The sequence below is a fragment of the Wyeomyia smithii genome, chromosome 3 (assembly GCF_029784165.1).
Source record: "Wyeomyia smithii strain HCP4-BCI-WySm-NY-G18 chromosome 3, ASM2978416v1, whole genome shotgun sequence".
NCBI lineage: Eukaryota > Metazoa > Arthropoda > Insecta > Diptera > Culicidae > Wyeomyia > Wyeomyia smithii.
Genome location: NC_073696.1, coordinates 190,898,947 through 190,911,199, shown reverse-complemented (window position 1 = coordinate 190,911,199; position 12,253 = coordinate 190,898,947).

The window sequence follows — 12,253 nt, the reverse complement described above, 5'->3', positions numbered from 1 at the left end:
AGAAGAATGTTTTGAAGGGGATCTGGTATGTTGAATGTTTTAAATATCCAGTCCACAATATCAGAGAATTTTATGAACCCTGTTTCTTTTATGTCTTCTGATCGAGAAACGGGTGCACGAGGGGTTTTTGGTGCCCCAGGAAGCGGTGGGTACTCCTGGTTTGATTTGAAATTGAAACCGGGGGGTACTTGCTTCGGTTTTTTTTTCACCGCTTCCTTTTTGTGTTGTCTTATTGGTCATTCCGCTAGGGGTTATCTTACGACCTTTGCGAGAAAGATTAGGAGAGTTAAGCATTCTCCTCTTCCTAGATCCCTCTGGCAAGGCATAGGAACACCCTTCGACGGGATCGTCAGATGTACCCTCATCAGTTGGCAAGAAGGAAAAGATGTTTCCTGTCGAGGGTGGCTCAGCCCTCTTAAGCATTTCTGCAAAAGAGCGCTTTGATCGTTCCTTAAGGGAACGCTTAATTTTTTCCTCGCGCTGTTTGTACGCGGGACACGCCGAGAGGTCATGCCGAGTTCCCTCGCAATAAAGACACTTTTCAGTATCCCCACTGCAAGCGTTCTCAGCATGATTGCCTCCGCACTTGCTACAGCATGCCTTGTTGCAGCAGTAGGTGGCTGTGTGACCTAACTGCTTACAGTTTTGGCAATGCATGACCCCCGGTACGAACAGGCGTACAGGTAGACAAACCCTGTCCAAGCGGACGTAGTTCGGCAGCGCGGATCCGGCGAATGTTACTCGGAAGGAATCCGAAGGGAGGAATTTCTTCTTCCCTTCTTCGATGGATACTGAATGTAATTGCTTGCAATCCAGTATCTTTACACTTTGCATCAAGAGGTTTTTAAAACAGCCAACTCCATGACGCAAAATGTCATCGACAGTGAGATTCCCCTCGGTAACCACACCGTCGATTTCTACATCCTTGGCAGGGATGTACACGCGATACTCTCTCGTGAAGAGCTCGTAGCCAGCAATTTTGTTGCTTCAAGCTACTCACGACAACTCGCAGTTTGTTCGGCCTCACCTTCGTAATCTCGGTTACGGCCGAAAAATGTTTTGCCAGGTCTTTGCCAATTTGAATAATATTCAATGGCTTCTTTATGGGCCAGAAAAAAACAACGTAGGGACCGCCAGCGGCATCTGGGTAAGCTTTTACCCGTACTTTCGGTACTCTTGGTACAGGAATTGGCAAAGGGGAGGGCACAGGGGAAGGTAGGGGTGAGCTGATGGGAGAAATTTCAATTTCTTCCCCGTTTGTTTCCACATCCAGGAAAAGTTGCACCTGCATGTCGTCCATTTTGCGGGAGCGTTACGCTCTACCGCACACAAACGACAAATATTCGAATATGGGGGGGGGGGTTCAAGTAGTTGATATTCAATTTTAAAAACAATTTTTCAATCTACAATGGATCAAATAAAAAAAGACAGTAATACTAATACTAATAACAATAGTAATAATAATAATAATAATAATAATAATTGTAGTAATAATAATAATAATAACAATAATAATAATATCAATAATAATATTAATAAAAATATTATAACATAGTAATAATATTGATAATAATAGTAAAAATTCTAAAGGTAATACTTCACCGAACGTCTAAGTCACGACCTCACGGCTGATAGTTGGATTAATCGAGTGTCTCCACAGAACAAACAATGACGATCCAGCTTCGTGTTGTGACACAGTGGCCGTATCTTACACGCGACCTTGTAGATGCCACTTGTAGTTGACTTCCACTCGCTCGATCGTATGATGGTCCGTGCTGCTCGCGGGGTAACAGCGGTGCGGAGAATTATTCTTGCTGATATATCAGCTGCGTATCGAATCACTGGCGGGGCAGCCTGCCCCTACCAGTGTGCAGATGTTTCTGCCGATATACAACAGGCTATTGTTATCGCGCAACACAAGAACTAATCGACAAAAAAAACCCGTACGTTAACACGTGTATTGTTATTTTGCGAACTCAAACGGAGATAAACAATTTGCGTCTAATCGAGACGAAAGCAAAACAACGAATGGACTACAGATAGGTATGCAAGTTATTTTCAATCGGGATGTTCGATAGAGCTTTTTTTTATTATTCCCTTTTTCTTTTAGTGTCTGACAATTCTAATAATAAAGCGAATGTGTTTATTGTTTATAATTGACTGTAAACTCCAGTGTGATTAAAAGAACGTGTTTACAAGGGCAAGTAGCATTGCAGAAAAATGTATCCTTCATTCATTCATCATACATTACCACGTTTCTGTTGGTTCATATCGGACATGAAAAAAAAATCATTACAATTTATTTCGTAATGATCAGCTTTTTCGCAATTTCAGTTCGATGGCGTTGTGGTTTCTCTTGAATTGTACAGCGATCGACACATTAAAGATTTTTCGACAGTTTCGCATTAGTTACCGTAATCACACATGAAAATGATATATGAATACAAGTTTAATGCCGCTTTGAGTCTAGAACCGTATCCTTGCTTTCCACCAGTTGCTTGCTCGGAAAATTCTCGCCAACGTTTCTCACTCTCTCTCGTACGTTTCGTTTAGCTTCGGTCTCTGGGATGAATGTTTCTTCCGCTCTCGGTTTATCTCCTCGTGGACAAAAAAGCACGCGGGATTCACGATGAGCTACAAGAAATTCTATTTTAGTCGTTGCTTCGTGCAATTTAGATTTACTACGGTGAACTTTTCCTCCTGATTTCCTTTTTAGCATTAGTGTAATGTATGAAACCGGGGGGAATGCGCTAGCCTGAGCGGTATTTTTTGTTATAGTACGGTTGAACTTAGTGCTTGTTTTTACAGAAATACGCAAAATAAGTTAAATTGTTTTGGAAGTGATGAAGCGATGGATGAGATGGGATTTAGTTATTGCTTGTAACTTCATGGAAGTTCCGAAACCGAACAGGCGCATTCTGCATTCGACAGACTGCTAGGCATCAGGGCGAAGTAACAGTTTGCATACCAAACGCTGTTCTAGCTGTAAAAAGTTACGGCTTTCGTTCGAAGTGGATTTCCTCACCCAGCAGGATACGGCGTGATTTGGGAATAAAGATCCTGTTCTATCCGTTTGGTGAATAAATATTCTAAAACACGCTCAACATACGGCTCGACTGAAATGTAGCTTTCAAGAATAAATCCCCAGAATGCTGTCGCGGGATTTGCTAGTTTTGGGACACGTTGATTCCAAAATGATTGGTTTACCAAAAGTCCTCGTTTTTAATACACTTTTTGACCAAAAATATTGAAATGTCAACGAAATGATAGTATTAGAACTTGTTAGTTCGTAAAAAGGTAAAACCGTCATTTGTCTGTTAGTTTTGGGTGTCTATAAAGATAGCGAAGGTTTTGTACAATTATCATTCAAAATTAAAAAAACCATCATGACCTTACTGACTAGATGGTCAAATAATAAAAATAAATAAATGAATAAATGAATAAATAACACTAAAGTGAAATCGAAAAGTTTTGATTTCTGTTATGTAACTATGGCATTTTGAATCGAATTTCCATGTTTGCTTTTCTCGGAAACCACTGTTGTCATGGGAGACGGCTTATCCTTCTTTCTACTCAGCTTACACTCGCACGATATGGTTGGTTTCAAAATGAAAACAAAGATTTTTTACTGGCGCTTACATCCACATATTTCGTATAGAGAAATCAAGTTTTATGTCTGAAAATTACTTCTAAATTCTAATTTTTTTTAAAATGAATGTAAAATTGAAAAAGGGTAGAATTTTTTTATTCTCTTTTTTAAAATTGAAAACATAACTAAAATCCGACAGGTCTTACAAAAATTTCATTAGAAAGGTTTCATCGATTAGATTTTTTGTTGAGAACATCCTGAAATCTATGGGAAAACGTGTAAGTTACGAAATTCGCGTAAAAACCGCATAAATTTTGAAATTCACGTATGAAAATAACGAGAAAAATAACCTTTTGAACTGATTCGAAGGATTGAGTTGATTAGCAAATTTTGTAATGTTGTTGTATGAGGCTTTATTAGAAAGTGAAATTATTCACGCAAAAGTTTGAGCCTAAATCAAACAATGTGTCCTTTCGATTCACACATTTGCTGAAATTGTGTGAAAAGAATAACGCCTGATTTGTCTAACGGATATATTGAAATTGATCAAAATCAGAATATCTATAAAGGGTGTAGGGAACATATTTTAGGCTGCTCATGGAGCCGTCTGTGTAAAAAAAAAAACAAAGTAAAGCCTTAATACTACATTCCGATTCGGAACTTGACCTTCTGTTTATTTATACACAGACTTCGCATTCGACTGTTTAGAGTACAGGACAATTGCGAGGATAGCGCTACGATCCTACTGACACTAAGAGTCTCTCCCGAGTCGAGACTCGAACCTACGATGACTGGCTTGGTAGGTCAGAATCGTACCTCGAGACCATCTGGGAGCCGTCTGTGTATTGAACCGAAATACTCGAAATGTGTTAGCCGGAATAGCGCCTGAATGGCCGCAATTAGGGTTGATTTTTTTCGTTCAATGTTTATTCGAAGATTTTTTTGTGTTGAACGGTGTTTTATGTATTCCTAAGACAGCTAGTTAATAAGAGTTTTAGTTCTACACTCAACACAAACGGGGGAGATTTTGTTACTTCTGAGCAACATTTTATCATTTTCGTGTCTTATGACCTACTATTAAACACAAAAAGTAATAACCAATAAGTAACAAAATATATGACGGCTACACGCTTGTATGTGTTTCTGCAGGAGAACATACAACCAAGAACCGCAATGCATGTGTATCGAGGCTTCACTCGCTGCATTTGCATTGATGCAACGATTAGATTCTTTTCTGTCCCCTTCATTCACACATAATTAGAATCTCATCCGTCATCGTCAACGGCAGGACTATACCGTCCCGGACTACACTTTGCAACTGAAAAAAAAAACACTTTCCGAGCAGTTGCAATGGTGTGCGTAATACCAGAGGTTACTGCCACTTTGTTTTGTTTTGGTCATTATCGCCATTGTCTTTTTGTCGCGTTTGTGCTACTGTACGAAAAATTTGCCAATTCACTGAAAAATGACGGAATTTAATATTAATTTGCAAGAAATGAACGATGATGGTACGGTGTCGCATCAATAATAATAATCAAAGCAAACCGATTTTGACGCATATTTTTTTGATTTTTACACATACGTGTGATTTGGTTGGTGTCTTCAAAACCAGGCTTTGTTTCGCTCATCTTCATCTTGAAGAGAAAACAGTTTTCTTCCCTCTTAACAACTGTGAGCTTACATTCAATGTGCATCACACCATCTGCTGTAGAGAGAGCGCAGAGTAATAGTTTCTCTGACGAAAAAACGCTCCTAATTTCACAGAGCAAAAACCCGGTAAAACTCTTGTAAATTGCTCATCCGCGCATGCAAAAAAAGTGTAATAAATTGCTCGGCGATCAACTGAGCATTGCGTTATCGTTCTCATCGCTCTGGGGTGCGGCAAAAACAGTATAAAATCGAACTTTCTGCAGAATACGCACCCATGGTGAGTTGTGAATCTTCCTATAATATTAAATTCGAAAACGGTTAGGATGTGGCTTCAATATGAACCTAAATGTTTTGATATTTGGCCAACTTCTGTTCTAGTAAAGGAGAAGCTAACGAAAACTATTCCCTCTTTAATTGAGAGAGCAAACAACTGTTTACCCTTAACACGCAATGATTAAGAGTGAAAAGGAACTCTGCAACTGAAATACTCTACGCCTAAATGTTGATAATTACTCACTCTGTGTGAGAGGAAGTCTAGTTCTCCAAGGGGTTCGGCAGGTAGAGAAGGAAATTTGAGCAAAAATCAAGAGAACGAAAGAAGCCTGTTCAAAACTGCACTCTGTTTCTTTCGAGGACTGTCCAGGACAGAAAAAGGGTAGTGCGGGACTGGGAGGGAGAAACGAATACTACACTCAAAACAGAGAACACGCACATGCGTCGTTTTCTGATAGCGTGTAACTGCCTTCTTGCTGTAACGCATGCATGACTCAAACGAAGTTTTTAGTAACATCACCCGAAAAAAAAAATAAATTAAAAAAACCTTAAAAAATACCGTGTCTTTTATTGCGACCATGGAAAACACGGTATTTTTACTGTAAGCTTGTAAACGATTGTTGTCATTACCATGTTTTAACAACGTTTTTTGTTGTTGAATCTACCACCGACAACAATTTTACCATGAAAAACATTGTCAGAGACATACAAATGTATGGGAAAAATGCCTGAAAAAATGCTGTTAAGATACATAACGACCCCCTTTTTCATAGTAAAAATGGCAAAAACGATGTTTTTATTGTTCTGGACAATGATATTTAATGTAAAATTGATGTATCTACAATGAAAAACATAGTTAAATTATGGTATAGCTATGTACAATTACAGCAATTTTTAAGGTTTATTTAATGTTTTTTAATGTTATTTTTTTCGGGCAGGAATACTGAATGTGCAAGTTTTACAGACTAATTTTTCGAGTCTGTGTTTTTTCCAAATTTGCCGTGGTATAAAATTTTTTCCAGAGTTCGACCGTCATCCCCGTCGAAATTTCTTTGAACGTTCCATACCGTTGATGCCAGAATGATTATTTTTAACAACTTCTCCAGGTCAATGAAAATAAAACAAATTAAAATTGCAATATATTGGCGAATAATACTCAATTTTTATTTATTATTGTATGTTTAATAAAGCATACCTCTACTATCAAATTTTTTCTTCCAAAGTTTCTTGGTATTCAAATTTTTTCTTCCTAAGTTTCTTGGACTACAACCGAAAAAGTAAATAACTATTAATCAATGCATTTTTAATGTTATAACAGTGAAATACATTACTCGGTAATATCATGTACCTTGCATACTTTTGCATCATTATTTATGAACAATTATAGTAGCTAAATTATGACTCTCCAGCATCACTGCTTTACAGTGAAAAGTAACCTCGTTGTTTTTTCTACTTGACGATTGCGTTATCGGATTCAGCCAATCAGCAGCCGGTTCAAATTGGTTGAATGTAACGGTGACCAGCTGTCGCGTCTTGTTTTAGGACAAAGCTAAGACAAGACGCGACACCTGGCTTCTTATTTTTCTTTTCGTAACGGCCGTCATCCCCGTCGAAATTTTTTTGAACGTTTCATACCGTTGATGCCAGAATGATTATTTTTAACAACTTCTGCAGGTCAATGAAAATTATTCAATTAAATTATGACTCTCCAGCATCACTGCTTTACAGTGAAAAGTAACCTCGTTGTTTTTTCTACTTGACGATTGCGTTATCGGATTCAGCCAATCAGCAGCCGGTTCAAATTGGTTGAATGTAACGGTGACCAGCTGTCGCGTCTTGTTTTAGGACAAAGCTAAGACAAGACGCGACACCTGGCTTCTTATTTTTCTTTTCGTAACGGCCGTCATCCCCGTCGAAATTTTTTTGAACGTTTCATACCGTTGATGCCAGAATGATTATTTTTAACAACTTCTGCAGGTCAATGAAAATAAAACAAATTAAAATTGCAATATATAGGCGAATAATACTCAATTTTTATTTATTATTTTATGTTTAATAAAGCATACCTCTACTATCAAATTTTTTCTTCCAAAGTTTCTTGGTACCCGAATTTTTTCTTCCTAAGTTTCTTGGACTTCAACTGCAATGGTAGAAAACGATTAATTAATGCATTTTTAAAGTTATAACAGTGAAATACATTACTCGGTAATATCATGTACCTTGCATACTTTCGCATCATTATTTATGAACAATTATAATGGTGCTTATTACGGGTGTCACTTCACGGTAAAATCAGAGTGAAGTGAACAAAATCCTATTATGGGACTCACGTAAGTGAGAAAAACGTCGCGAAGTGACATCTGCCGTGGAATCTGGGTTATTGGTGCTTATTATGGGAGTCACTTCACGGTGAAATCAGAGTGAAGTGAATGGAGTCCTATTACGGGACTCACGTAAGTGAGGAAAATGTCGCAAGGTGACATCTGCCGTGAAATCTGGGTTATTATGAGTGTCATATGAGTGAAGTGGAAACGGAAAAGCGACGTGTCCTATTCTCAATTTCACTTCACTGTCAATCTCACTCCACGGAGGTGATTTTTGTCACCTCACTTGAGGTGGAATCGGGAATAGGTCTAAAAAAGTGAAGTGAGCGTGAGAGTGAAATATATTTCACCGTGAAGTGACTCCCGTTATAAGCACCAATAGCTAAATTATGACTCTCCAGCATCACTGCTTTACAGTGAAAAGTAACCTCGTTGTATTTTCTACGTGACGATTGCGTTATCAGATTCAGCCAATCAGTAGCCGGTTCAAATTGGTTGAATGTAACGGTGACCAGCTGTCGCGTCTTGTCTTAGGGACAAAGGGTAGTCCGGGTGTGGCTACACCGCAAAAACGAAAACAGCTTTAGATGGGCACGAACTTTGTATCTTCAAACAGGTCCAAATGAATTTCCATGAAGCGATGAGTGGTAGTCTCCGTGGTTCTGTGGTTAGCGATGTCGGTCGGCTAGCTCTCCCACACGGTTGTAATGTCGGGTTCGATCAGGTCGAGGATCTTTTCAAGCTGGAAATTTTCTCGACCCAGCACTGGGGCACGGTGTATCGTTGTACTTATCCTACAACATGCAAAATGTGCCAAAAACAATATCGATAACGAATTCTCTCAACCAATCTAGTTGATCGAGACCGCTATTAGCCCTCCAGGCTAGCGTTCGATATTGTTGTTGTGTTGAAGCGATGAGTGTGTGTAGCTAGCTTGCAAGAAGATGTGTGTGTAAATAGTTTGCAAGAAAGCAAATGTTTGTGTTTTTCTCTAACGCAGTTTACAGATCGTGATGTGATCTCAAGACACATTTGAAGTCTTTGAAGTCATCAACGTTTGCATATTATATGATGGGGAAAAATGCTGCTTGGCAGATCTTGTCATATTTTTCTCTACTCCGTATGCGTACAACGAACAAACTAATACACGCACACTGGATGAATTGTAGATAGAAGAAACCTAAGGGGAGACAACTGGGTATAGATTTGCATCCACTTTGGGAACCACTCACTGATTGGTTGAAATCAAAAACCCCGAGTGCGTTAAAATTTATCATCAGGCTTGCTGGCAGTGTTGCTGAACAACATGTTTTGTTGTTTTGATTTATATTTTTTATGATGTCACCTGTTATATTCTAAAATAATTTCAAGTGAACATTCAAAATAAAGTAAAGAGTGTACAAATACAAGTGTAGTAAGAGATCCGATCATCACTTATATCAATTACCAAAAGATTCAATAGTGCACAAGGAGTTATTACGGTTTTGCGTGAAGCATAAGAACAGCATACCGCTGCTCAATGTCGTGTGTAGTGTGAGCTTATTTCTACTTTAGAATCCGTTCTGGATTAAGTTTGAAACATACCTGTTGAAGCATATTGCTTGTGCGGAGAGTACAATGCAGTTGGGTCAATGAATGATTCATAATCATTGATGGATGACACTTTCGATTTTAAGTATATTAGAGATGCAGATTCTCCGGTAACCTTCAGACGGTAAAACTGTCGCCTGCAGCAGGAATTGTGCATGATGGTGATAAAAAGCATTAAAAACATTCAAGCATTTTCCGAGTGAATGGCATCACTTACGAAAAATACAACAGGGATCATCGAGGTGGATGAGGAAGAAGAGTAAAAAGCCAGATGTCGCCCCTTTGGAAGAAACTAGTAACATGTGCAATATATGCGTTACGCTAATTTGCACAATATTGATATCGTTTCGCATCACCCGACTTTTGCGTGTATTGTTCTGATATTCAAGCACATTGATAATCAGAATCTTCAATAGTGTGACAAGGTTAAAATCTATCAGGAGAAGAAGAAAAAGGTCATTAACCTGAATTAGTTCCCCTCTGATTGATGGGCTGATACCTATTTCCGTTCACTCGACGGAGTGCAAACTTCTTGATTGCCGGCTGCCGAGTGATATTTGACGTGGGAAAACTCTTGGAATAACAAGATTGGCACAGTACTTACCGAAGATTTTCAGGCAGGACAATATCAACCGATTATTACCAATTACATATAAGTTTATATTACCTGTTAAAGAATAATATCTCTTCGTACCTAATTGTGTAAGACGCAAATTTCAAAGGTTAAAGTAGGTACAGGAAATTGATAAAGTTCTAAAAAAGTTAGGAACCCGTTCTGGCGACTCTGAAGGTCAACCAGTCCACCTAACTTCCGCAGAAAAGGCAAACGTCATCTCGCTTCACGTCAAGACTGCTCGTCACTTGAATCAGAATATTTTCAGTTTGCTGGAAGCGACATCTAAAATTGCCACACTTCCAATCGATCAATAAGCAAAAAGTCACAAAGCACGAAGCTGATCATGTCAACTGAAGTGCCTGTAATATTAGGGCTCTCAGTTTCACAGCGCGTATCCTTTTGGCAAACGTATTCAACCGCTAACTGGAGCTTAGATATTTCCCTTTCGTTTGGAAATTGTCCAAAGAAGTCCCCGTTCTGACGTCGGGTAGGGTTTCTCTTCCTACCGACCAATCAGTCTGCATTCTTCAAGCACACTCTGCACTAAGCTCTTGAAGCATTTAGTAGACAATAACATCTTTGTAAAAGGGCAATTTGAACTCTGCCGTACACATCTGATATCCCGCTGCTGCCATGTTCATTCTACTGACGATTTTGACAGCGGACGGATCAGCGCAGGTGATAAAAAATCACCTTTAGAACGAGCGCACAATAGACGAAACCTTCCACTACTATATTGCACAATCCATCCGTGCAGAAGCAGAAGCGGTTAAGAGGACGAACTCAGCCGAGCAACGGATACCCTCGATTCTCTTATTGGCATTGTTACTTACTTTACTTGTACTTACAGACCGATTTTCGATCCAGTGGCAAATTACGAATACGTGGCGAATTATCGTTGACATCACACATCCAACGAGTGCGGGGTCTACCCCGAATGATGATAGTGTAACCTCTGTGCACACCAACTCTGCGTATAGCACCTACTTCAAACCATCTTAAGTCACGAAAGCATCCGATAACTCACCGGCTACCCTGACGCATGATGTGGAACCGTCAAAGTTGGCCCAAATCAGTTTAATAAGCTTTGTTGGATAACCATGTTCAAGCATAATCCACCATAACTCATTTATCTCAATTGAATCGTACACTGTCCTGAAGTTTATGAATGGGTGGTGGGTCTGCAAGTTGAATTCTCAAAATTTATCCAGGATTTGTCGAAAGGTAAACATTTGGTCCGTGGTGAAGTTTTCCCCTCAAAAACCACATTGGTATTCCCCAACAAAGGTTTTCTGCAAGGGTCCATACTTCCCTGCTGCCTTGCAATTCATCAGCTCTTTAACTACTTTTTTCATCTCATCCATAGATGGTGGATCCACAGCGTGTCCATCATTCTCAATATCCATCCTGCTCCATTCGACGCCTCTGTCTTCCTCGCACTTAAACATCATACAAACATGTTGTTTTCAACACCTGGCTGCCCCTGATTTATCGGTAACATAAGAACACAGGGGCTTCAAATGGTGAATTGACAACCTGGAAGGTGCGACCGACTTAGCTCCGGTCCTCACTAGTTTCTATCTCACGCCTCCACGAGTCGCAAGATCACAATATACTGCCAGCTGAAACATGGACACAGCTGGTTGGCGTAGCCTGGGCAATGTTGTCAATCAGGCCATAGCTTAGAGAGAAGGTGCGACGCGATCACTGGCGCGCTAACCATATTCCGGCGGTAGAGGAAATGCTTCGCCAACCTGAGCGTCTGTTCACCAAGATGGTGCGGCACAAAACAGCGTCTGTTCTCCATGTTAGGGGCGGCTGATCGACGTCCTGGTGTCAACGTGGGACTCTATACACTGCTGACACGATGGTCCTCCGGCTAGACAGGGGGTTGGTGCATACCTTACAAGCCAGTCGTAAATATCATCAGCACAGGAAGCAAACAATGTCGGACGGACTAACGGTTGGAAACTCGGACCATGGAACTGCAAGTCCCTTAATTTTTTGGGAAGTACCCCCATTCTTTCCGACTTATTGAGGGTTCGCAAGTTCGACATTGTAGCGCTGCGGGAGGTATGTTGGAAGGGAGTATCGGTACATAGTACAAAGATGGGTATACCATCTACCAGAGCTGCGGCAACACGCACGAGCTGGGCACAGTTTTTATTGGGATGGGTGAAATGCAGAAGTGCGTGATTGGGTGGTGGCCAA